The sequence below is a fragment of the Mandrillus leucophaeus genome, unplaced genomic scaffold, assembly GCF_000951045.1.
Source record: "Mandrillus leucophaeus isolate KB7577 unplaced genomic scaffold, Mleu.le_1.0 Scaffold650, whole genome shotgun sequence".
Lineage (NCBI taxonomy): Eukaryota > Metazoa > Chordata > Mammalia > Primates > Cercopithecidae > Mandrillus > Mandrillus leucophaeus.
In genome coordinates, this window is record NW_012107031.1 from 861,138 (window position 1) to 871,477 (window position 10,340).

A 10,340-nucleotide genomic window follows, 5' to 3' on the forward strand; every position below is an offset into this window, starting at 1 on the left:
CTACCTTTTCTTTTGATTTCTGCTCTCATATTTCTTTTTTTTCTACTTACTTTGGACTAGACCACCACCATTTTTTGCTCCCCACTCTTCTCCTTCAAGGACTGCAATTATACACCATGCATTTGGCTGCCTGAAGTTGTCCCACCCTTTAGTGATGCTCTTTTTATTTTGGTAGGAGGTGTGTGTCTTATTTTGTTCTTTTTACTCTGTTTCAGGGAGGTTCTACTGCTGTGTCTTCAAGTTCACTGATCTTTCTTTCTGCAATATCTTATCTGCCATTAATCTCATGTAACATATTTTTCAATCTCAGACATTGGAGTTTTCATCTCTAGAAGTTTGATATGGGTCTTTTTATACCTTCTCTGTCTATAATATCTTCAGTCTTTCCTCTGGTTTCTTGAATATATGGAATATAATTATAATAATTGTTTTAATGTCCTTGCCTAATAATCTTCATCATCTGTAATTTCTGAGTCAGTTTTGACAGAATGTTTTATTTTGTTTTTTGTTTGTTTTGAGACGGAGTCTTGGTCTGTTGCCTAGGCTGGAGTGCAGTGGCACGATCTCACTGCAACCTCCGCCTCTTGGGTTCAAGCGATTCTCCCTGCCTTAGCCTCCTGAATAGCTGGGACTACAGGTGAGTGCCACCACACCCTGCTAATTTTTGTATTTTTAGTAGAGACAGGGTTTCACCATGTTGGCCAGGCTGGTCTCGAACTCCTGACCTCAGGTCATCCACCTACCTTGGCCTCCAAAAGTGCTGGGATTACAGGTGTGAGCCACCGCACTCAGCCTAGAATGTTTTATTTTTCTTATTATGGGTTGTATTTTTCTGTTGCATGCCTGGTAATTTTTGATTGGATGCCAGCCATTGTGAATTTACTTTGTAGATTATTTTCATATCCCTAAAACAGTTTGAACTTTCTTCTGGAGTATGATTAAGTTATTCAGACACAGTTTGAATGTTTTTGGGTCTTGCTTTTAAGCTTTGTTAGGTTATTCTAGAGCATTTAGTCAAGGGATATTTTTTCCCACTACTGAAGCAAGACCCTTCTTAGTACTCTAACTGGCACCTTGTGAATTATGACCTTTTCCACTCTTGCTGATGGGATCAGGAATCATTCACCATCCTGTGTGAGCTTTGAGTATTGTTTTCTCTAATCCTTTCTGATGGTTCTTTGCCAAGCCTTTGGTTATTTCCTCTCATGCATGTACTGATCATTTAGCTTAATACTTTAGAGGAATGGTCAGCAGGTCTCTGGAGTTCTCTCTGTGTCGCTCTGTCCTCTCTAGTATTCTACCCTGTGAACTCTAGTTGCCTTGGGTTCTCAGGACTCCCACCTGTATCTCCTCACCTCATGGAGTCTTCTGGGTTCCCTATCCCCATGCCAAAGCCTTTCTTCAGGCAGCAAGTTGGAGCAATTATATTGCGCATCTTGTTTGCATTCCATCTCTCATGGATCACTGTCCTTCATAGCCTATGTCCAATGCCTTCAGGGCCATTGTTTCATATATTTTGCCCATTTAAAAAAGTATTTGGACGTTTATAATTACTTTCTACTTAAATTTACTAGCTGTCACAATCATTATTGAAGAAATTCACTCTTGCAATAATATACATATGTACTTCAGTTGACACAGAATTTCAACATGTAAAGCATATAAGAATTTCTTGCCACAATCATGTTTAGAATGCTTACCTATATTATAAGGGGAATATTAAAATGTTAGTAAATACAATGACTTTTTTCAGATTAGACATGATAAACAGCCTGCAAGGTTACTTGACCATTGGTCACACAGAATTTCAGACAGATCAGAACCAGTGTCAAAATAGGTATTTGTCCTTTTGGCTTTTTAAAGGTCAAGGCTGAATCAAAGGTAAATGAAAATATTGCATGAATATGAAGCTAAAATTGAATTTTATTAACACACACAACAATAGCATTAGGTAAATAGAGATAGGTGGATAGACAGACTGTCTCAGTTTCTTTTTAATAATTGAGTTTTTTTTTAAAATCAAAGCTTTACACATAATTTAAAAACTCAAAGGTAACAAAACCTGATATGAAAAACTCCCACACCACCACAATGAAGCAGCTATTCTGCAGGTGTTTTGCCCTTATTCTGTGTGTCCACTTTCAATTCCAAATGGGCTTATATGACCAAAGAGATGCAGGACCTAACCAACATGTATCAACAGGAACCATGAGCACGGGTATGGAACTGGGTCCTGAGGGTGCTGGGTAAGAATTAAGTTTGTGTTTATATAGGACAGCAGTACCCATTTATAGTATTGCCCTAGGGTTATGTTAACTATTCCACACTGCATCATAATCCAAAGAGATCTAGACCATCTGAACATTCCACATAATGTCACAATGACCTACCACATTGATGACATCATGCTAGCTGGGTGAGGTAAATAATAAGCAGCTAGCATACTGTACACTGGAGGATGGGAAATAATCCTTAAGACCCAGCAAGCTGTTACATCAGTGAAATTTTTAGGGCCCAGTAGGCTGCTTGAATGCCAAGATATACCCTTCACAGTAAAGGACAAATTACTGCTTCTCACCCACTCATTTCAGCAAAATTATTCTGCCACCAGGGAAGCATACCAAGTTGTGTAGGCCTCTGTGGGAATTCAGAAGTTGGCAATACTGTTCTGACTTGTAAACTGGCTGAGATAGAAGTCTGCCAGTTTTCAGTGGGATCCATAGCACGTAAAAGTTCTCTAGCAGGTATGGTGTATTTAGCCCTGTTGCATGGACCAATTCAGGATATTCTATGGGACGAGTAAATGAGATAAGAAACCATGAAAGTTGATGGCAAGCTCCAATGGGAGAATCACAAGGTCAACTCCTGGCATTCTGTGGTAAGGCTGGGCCATCGGCAGTGCAAAACCCCAAAAACAACTTATCCATACTACTGTGCCTTGGTAAGAACTGATTATGGACATCAAGTGACGATGTAGCCAGAGATGCCCATCATGAGCTGGGCACAGGCAGGTGGTCAGGCTCCCATGTCATATCTGATTCTTTACGGATGTCCCTTCCTCAGCTCACAATTATGGCCACTTGGGAGGCTCTCATGTCTAGCTTATGGAGGACAAAAAAGCCTGAGCTGAATTCACTGCGTTTTCTTGGAATACAGGTTCAAAACTAAAATGGACTGCTACTGCCCTACAGGCCCACACAGGACAGGCCTTAAAAGACAGCAGTGAGGAGAACCCTTCCAAACGACATAATGTGGGGCAGTATTCCTGGTCATCAACTTTGTGTGGAAAGAAACTGTCTTGAAGTAAAACATATTTTCATGGCAAATGGCAAATAAGTTGGCCAGTTGATCAGGGGTCTGGAATAAGACTGGCATATCAAGGACAAGAAGTCTGGAGAAGCAGTGGAGAAATATATGACATATGGCACATAAGGGGGGGTTTGGTATTGTATAACAGAATCTTTACCTGCCAGAGACAATCCAACATGTAAGCAGCATTAAATAACCAAGTAGACAGATTTAGCCAGTTAACTTCAGCAGCTACAGCCATCGGCTCCACCGTCTCCTCCCTCTGCCCCCAGGAATGGCATAGGGGGCTCATGACAAAGTAGTCATCTTGCAGGAATGCAAGTGAGCAAGAGGCCAATAGACAGCCTCCACTTATCCAATAGCTACTCCCCAGGCCGGGTGCGGTGGCTCACGCCTGTAATCCCAGCACTTTGGGAGGCCAAGGTGGGTGGATCACCTGAGGTCTGGAGTTCAAGACCAGCCTGCCCAACAAGGAGAAACCTGTCCCTACTAAAAATACAAAATTAGCTGGCCGTGGTGGTGCATGCCTGTAATCCCAGCTACTCGCGAGGCTGAGGCAGGAGAATCCCTTGAACCCAGGAGGCAGAGGTTGCGGTGAGCCAAGATGGCGCCACTGCACTCCAGCCTGGGCAATGAGTGAAACTCCGTCTCAAAAAACAACAAAAAAACCAGCCACTCCCCAATGTTAAACACCAAGTTCCCGATACAGCCCCAACCCTCAAGGATACCCAACAGCTACTTGGGCAGCAAGCTGACTTATGTTGGATTCCTTCCATCCTAGAATGGGCAGTGATTCTCGACTAGAAACTGCCCATCTGCATTTATGAGTTTTGACTTCCTTGCCTATAACTTGTTGGCCAGCTCTACTATTCAAAGGTTTACAGGTATTTGATCCATCAACATGTATCCTGTGTAATATTGCCTTTGATTTAGGGACCCACTTTACAGCAAAGGAGGTGTGTCAGCAGGTACATAACCATGGGATCCACTGGTCCTATCACATACTATACAACCTAAAAAGTGCTGGCCTGATGGAAAACCCTTTTGAAAGTGAAAATGAAGCAAAAGCTTGAAGATAATAGCCTGTGAAATGGAATGACCCTGTCCACCAGGGTACAGCATATACTCTAAATCAATACTCACTGTATGGTGCTGTGCCTCATATATACATAGCATGCATGTTTGGGGATGGAAGGATATAAATAGAACTCCCACTGTGTAGTAGGCTGAATAATGGCCCCCAAATGTGTTCAGATCCTAACACCTGGATTCTACAAATATTTTACCTTCATGATAAAAGAAACTTTGTGGATATGACTAAGTTAATGACCTCAAGATACAAAGATTATCCTTGACTATCCAATGGGCCCAGTATAATCATAAAGATTCTTACAAGGGAGAGGCAGGTTTGCTTAGTAGATGCAATGACTTAAGCAGGAGGATGGGGTGATATGAGTAATGGGCCATAGCCAAGAAATGTACGTAGCCTCTAGAAACTGAAAAAGGCAAGGAAACAGACTTTTTCTTGAAGCCTTCAGGAAAAGCAGTCCTGTTGATACCTTGATTTTAGGCTTCCAGAACTGTAAGAAAATAAATTTGTGTTGTTTGAAACCACTAAGTTTGTCATAGCACAATAGGAAATTAATATAACCACATACTCTTACTCCCAGTGACCCATGTGAGAAGTTTGTACTTCTCATCCCCACAACTTTGAGTCTAGAAGTCCTGATTCCCAAGAGAGGAATCTTTTCATCAAGAGACACAATAATAGATCCTTTAAACTTTAACTTGCTGAGGTTTCCCAGTTCAAGGTCCTTGTGCCAGGAGACCAGCAGGCAAGGAAGAGTCACCATGTTAGTTGGGGTAATTGCATCCAATTATCAGGAGGAAGTAGCGTTATTGCTACACGATAACGGAAGGAAGGAATGTACCTGTATTTTACATTCAAGGTACAGTGGTCTCTTGATACGTCCCAATATCAAGTAAAATGGACAACTTCCAAAACAGCAGGGTAAACATCTCCAAATATCGGCTCCTCTATAAAAGCAATGAGAACACGGGCAAAAATGGTCAGTCAACTTTTTCAGAACTCTACAAAGTAACTAAAAGCTTGAAATAATCTGAGGTGCCTTTATTCGAGAAAACCAGCTAAATCTTGGTAAACAGGGAAGCATTTTAACTTGCCTTATTCCCAGCCCCCACTTCTAATACAATGATAAATAGTAATGATGACAGTGAGCAACCTTACCTTACTCTTAACTTTAGGGAGAATGCTTCCAGCGTGTCTCACCATTAAGTGATACGCTGTCCTTTGTTAAGCAGTATCCACAGTCCTATTATATTGTTGGCTTATCCGTTTCCCACTGCACTCTAGTGTCACTTTTCTAATGAATCAAGTGACCCTATATGTGTGGAGTTTTTCTAGACTTTCTGTTCTGTTCAGCCTCCCACCATGCCAGGCTAATTTTTTGTATTTTTAGTAGAGATGGGGTTTCACCACGTTGGCCAGGCTTGTTTCAAACTCCTGACCTTAGGTGATCTGCCCACCTCGGCCTCCCAAAGTGCTGGGATTACAGGCGTGAGCCACCGCGCCTGGCCTGGGACTGGTAGCTTTATAGAGAGAGGAGGAAAGGCCTGAGTGGGCATGCTCAGCCCCTTCACCATATGATTCCCTGCAGTCCCCATCAGCAACAAGGCTCTCCCCAGATGTGGTCCCTCCACCTTGAAGTTCTCAGTCTCCTCCCTAACTGCAAGAAATGAATTCCTTTTCTTTATAAATTACCCAGTTTCAGGTATTCTGTTATAAACCACAGAATACAGACTAGGACACTACCCTTCCTACCAGTATCCCTATCTTCCACTTGAAGAAAATACATATTAGTAGAAAATACATATTAGTGAAGGGGTTAAATCCAAGTACACGTTTCCTACTGCTTCCTCCCACTAAGGAAGCTAGGGTGCAGATACATGATCCAGTAAGCTTGACCAATTGGATGGTGATATAGTTTGGATCTCCCCTGCACATCTCATGTTGAGATGTAATTCCCAGTTAGAGGTAGGGCCTGGTGGTGTCTGGGTCATGGGGACTGATCCCTCATGGCTTGGTGCTGTCCTCATCGTAGTGAGTTCTCATGAGATCTGATTGTTTAAAAGTGTGTGACACCTACCCCCACCCCCTTGCTCCTGTTTTTGCCATGTGAAGTGCCTGATCCTACTTCACCTTCTGCCATGAGCAAAAGCTTCCTGAGGCCTCCCCAGAAGCAGATGCAGGCACTAGGCTTCCTGTACAGCCTGCAGAACTGTGAGCCAATTAAACTTCTTTTCTTATAAATTACTCAGCCTCTGGTACTTAGAGCAATGCAAGAATGGCCTAATATAGATGGTCTCTCCTGTGACTTGAAATCTTGAGGAATAATGAAAATAACCCCTTAATAAATTCCTTTCTTGCTTAAGATAACCCAGAAGAATCAGTTTCTATTGTAGGAAAAAAAGACTTCATTAATGCAAATGTCAAGAGAAAATTCAAACTAATTTTTACACATCCTTCCTCTAAACGTTTTGAAAGCTACTAAAAGGCTTTCTGAGCTGTTAAATCTGAAGGATTTATAACAGATTGTTATTTTCGAACACAGGTATTCTATGTATACAGTTTGTATGTTTGTGTGAATACACATACACACACACATACTCATGAACCACACTGTTTATGCAGACTCAATGTAAATGTACACCTGAGTTGTGCAACATTCAAATCAATGCAGAAATCAAGCAAAGATTAGATTCAGTTAATTGTAGTTATTTCTTGGAAACACTACCTATTTTTTGAGACAGGGTCTCACTCTGTCGCCCAGGCTGGAGTACAGTGGTGTGATCTTGGCTCACTGCAACCTCTGCTACCGAGGCTCAAGTGATCCTCCCACCTCAGCCTCCTGAGCAGCTGGGACCACAGGCGTGTGCCACCACGTCCAGCTACTTTTTTTTCCCCCCTCAAGACAGAGTCTCACTCTGTCACCCAGGCTGGAGTGCAGTGGCACCATCTTGGCTCACTGCAACCTCCGCCTCCAAGGTTAAAGCAATTCTCCTGCCTCAGCCTCCCAAGTAGCTGGGATTACAGGTGCCCGCCACCACACCTGATTAATTTTTGTATATTTAAGAGAGATGTGGTTTTGCCATGTGGGCCAGGCTGATCTTGAACTCTTGACTTTGTGATCTGCCTGCCTCAGCCTCCCAAAGTGCTGGGATTATAGGTGTTAGCCACCGCGCCCGGCCCACACCCAGCTATTTTTACAATTTTTTTGTAAAGATATAGTTTTGCCTTGTTGGCCAGGCTCGTCTTGAACTTCTAGGCTCAAGCGATCCACCCTCCTTGGCCTCCCAAAGTGCTGGGATTTCAGGTATGAGCCACCACACCCAGCTGGAAATATCTTTTATCTTAAAAATTCCTAAGCATCCTATCAATTACCTCATTACTATAAATTTAATTTTAATGTAATATTTTAACACAGTTGCCAGGATCTTATTCAAACCTTCATTTTAGAGATGGAAAAAGAGAGCTCACGCAGGGGTGTCCAAGGGAGAGAATATAGTCTTGGGTTCTTAGTTTCCGTTTCTGGTTGGGCCAGTAAATACTTCCTCATCCCTCTTTTCTGCTTATCACTAGAAACAGAAGCTAAAAACCACGGCTTCAAACTGTTAAAAGCCTAAAACAAAACAGAACAACAACAGTAACAAAATAAGGTGGGCTGGACAAGCTTGGCAGAGAGCCTGCTTGGAGAAGCTGTATGAAAAAGATAAGAAAGGCTCTGCCACCACTCCTGAAGGTTCTCGGCCCAAGATGGAATTTAGTCTCAGAAACTCTTATACTAATAAAATTTGTACATCAAATTAAGATCAGCAACAGTTAAAACATTAATAAAGACTGAAGCATTTGTTCACTTAAAACAATTTTATTTTAGTATATTTACTTTTAAAATAAAAATTAGAGGAAAGCCCATGAACTTATTTTCCATGAACATAATACGATAGTAGTCACCTATCTCCTCTACCCAACTTGTGTTTTAGGAGTCCTTTTGGATCTTTTCCCCCATAATGGCCTCTCTCTTTTTGCTTTACAGTGCAGTCAGGGCAGAATAACAGATATGTTGAGTAGCTAATTTATATCTCTGAAGATCTCCACAGAACTCTTAAATTCTAAGTCTTCATAGTCTTTGCACCTTGCCAAGTTTGCTTTCCTTTGGGAATTTCGTCATAACCACAAGGTTATTCCCCAGATATGCAGTTTGGGGAAATTAACCTGGCAGTAGTAAACAGACTGGATTAGAAAAGGTGGCAATCGTAATGAGGATATTGCAATAACCGGGGAAAGCTACAGAAGGATCTTGAGTTAGGATGATGACAGTTACAATAGAAAGGAGACCAGTACAAGAGACAGTGAAAACAGAATGGATACAATTTAGTCGAAGAATTGGCTGTGGGTGAAAAGAAGAAATCAAAGATGCCCGAAGTTGTGAGTTTCAGGTAGCTCTGGATTTATAATCCTAGTTCTGACTCGCACTATCTTTAGATATACTCGCTGCTGACTACTAACTGAACAAGGTAGTAACCCTGTCATCTTGTAACTTACCTAAGTCTCAGTTTCCTCCTCTGTAAAACAAACTACCAAAATAAAGCTGATGAAAAGATTGAAGTAACATATAAAACCCTTAGGACAGTGCCTAGTATCCATTAAGCAGCAGATAAATGGCGGTCATTGTTAGGGAGTAGGGTAAACGATAAGAACAGAAAGTTAAAAAAATGAGTAGCAGCACGGACTTTTGCGTGGGGATTCGATCTTTCTACTACACGTTACACATACCTCTAAGCAGAGAAAGGGGTTGGAGGGGAGTTTGATAATGTGACTAATAATCCTCCTCCCCTTGGGGGGGAATCTTGATAAAGTATAGCCACCCACATGGAGGACTAATATAAACTGGATTGCAAATGCACTTGGGCTGGGCGCTCAAGTGGGCCAGGCTTCTTGATTCCTATTTTATCCCCCTTAAACTAGGATAGCAAGGTCTAACTTACACTTTCATTTGCTGCTTAAGTTTCGGAACAGAAAGATAGCCAGATCATATTAATTACATGGATAGGCAAGAAAGCATGAGCCCTGAGGAGGAAGGAAAGGACTGTCCAGGTGTACTTACCTCAAAGATGAGAAATATCAAAGACAGGAAACCCTACGTTCTTGCCCTTCAGTCGCTATCTCCTTGCCATTAGTAAAATGCGGCCGATGAATGTCCTCACTTCTGGACATCCCCATCTGGGCAGGAGGTGGGAAGGGTGATGTGCAAATGGATGGGAGGAACCTTTTTCTTGGCAGTGCCCACCACACGCAGCCCAGTGCCACGCACCGCAAGCGCTCCATAAACGCACACAGCGTCGCCCCTACCAGAATCCCGGGCGGCCTTCGCGGCATTTCTCCTGGCGTCGGCTTTCAGACTCCCGCGGGTGGGATAGGTCGAGAGGGCGGCATCTTTTGGCTTTTCTTCTCCCTGGAAGCTCTGAACCATGTTTATGCAACGTTTAATGGGCTCTAATAAAACGGCTAATATTTTGCCCAGCGGAAGCACCTACCCCTTCGCTAAGCCGACTCTGCGAGGGTGAAGCTGCAACCCCAAGGCCGGAAAACGCGGCTACCGAAAAGCGCGGCTACCGAAAAGCGCATGCGCCACGGGGTGGCATGAAGCTAGAGAAACCCGCGGAGGTGGGCGGAAACCATGGCAACCCTGCGTGATGACGACGTGGTGACCGTCCCTAGCGCTGGATTATGACGCAGGCAGTGGGCGCGGACTCTGCGGTTGGCTTGACTGACGGCGCAGCCTCCGGGCCTCGCCACAGCAGCAACGGCAGAGGCCAGCGGGCGAGGTCAAGATGGTGGCTCCGCGGGCGGGGGAGGCGGTGGAGGGAGGAGGAGTCAGACCTTAGCCTGCCGGAAACACCAAAACCCAGAGACCTCCTGGGGAGCCGCCGCCGCCGCCGCCCTCTCGGCC

At 43.4% G+C, this 10,340-nt stretch overlaps 1 long non-coding RNA gene across 1 annotated transcript; it reads right to left on the bottom strand.

Annotated features, from left to right (window-relative positions):
* Window positions 1-204: 204 nt before the first annotated feature.
* LOC105554614 lies at window positions 205-10,334 on the bottom strand. The gene is made up of 2 exons (XR_001008354.1): window positions 9,495-10,334; window positions 205-5,346 (listed from the first exon to the last, which is right to left on the bottom strand). It is a non-coding gene; the product is annotated as an uncharacterized LOC105554614 (long non-coding RNA).
* Window positions 10,335-10,340: the final 6 nt, after the last annotated feature.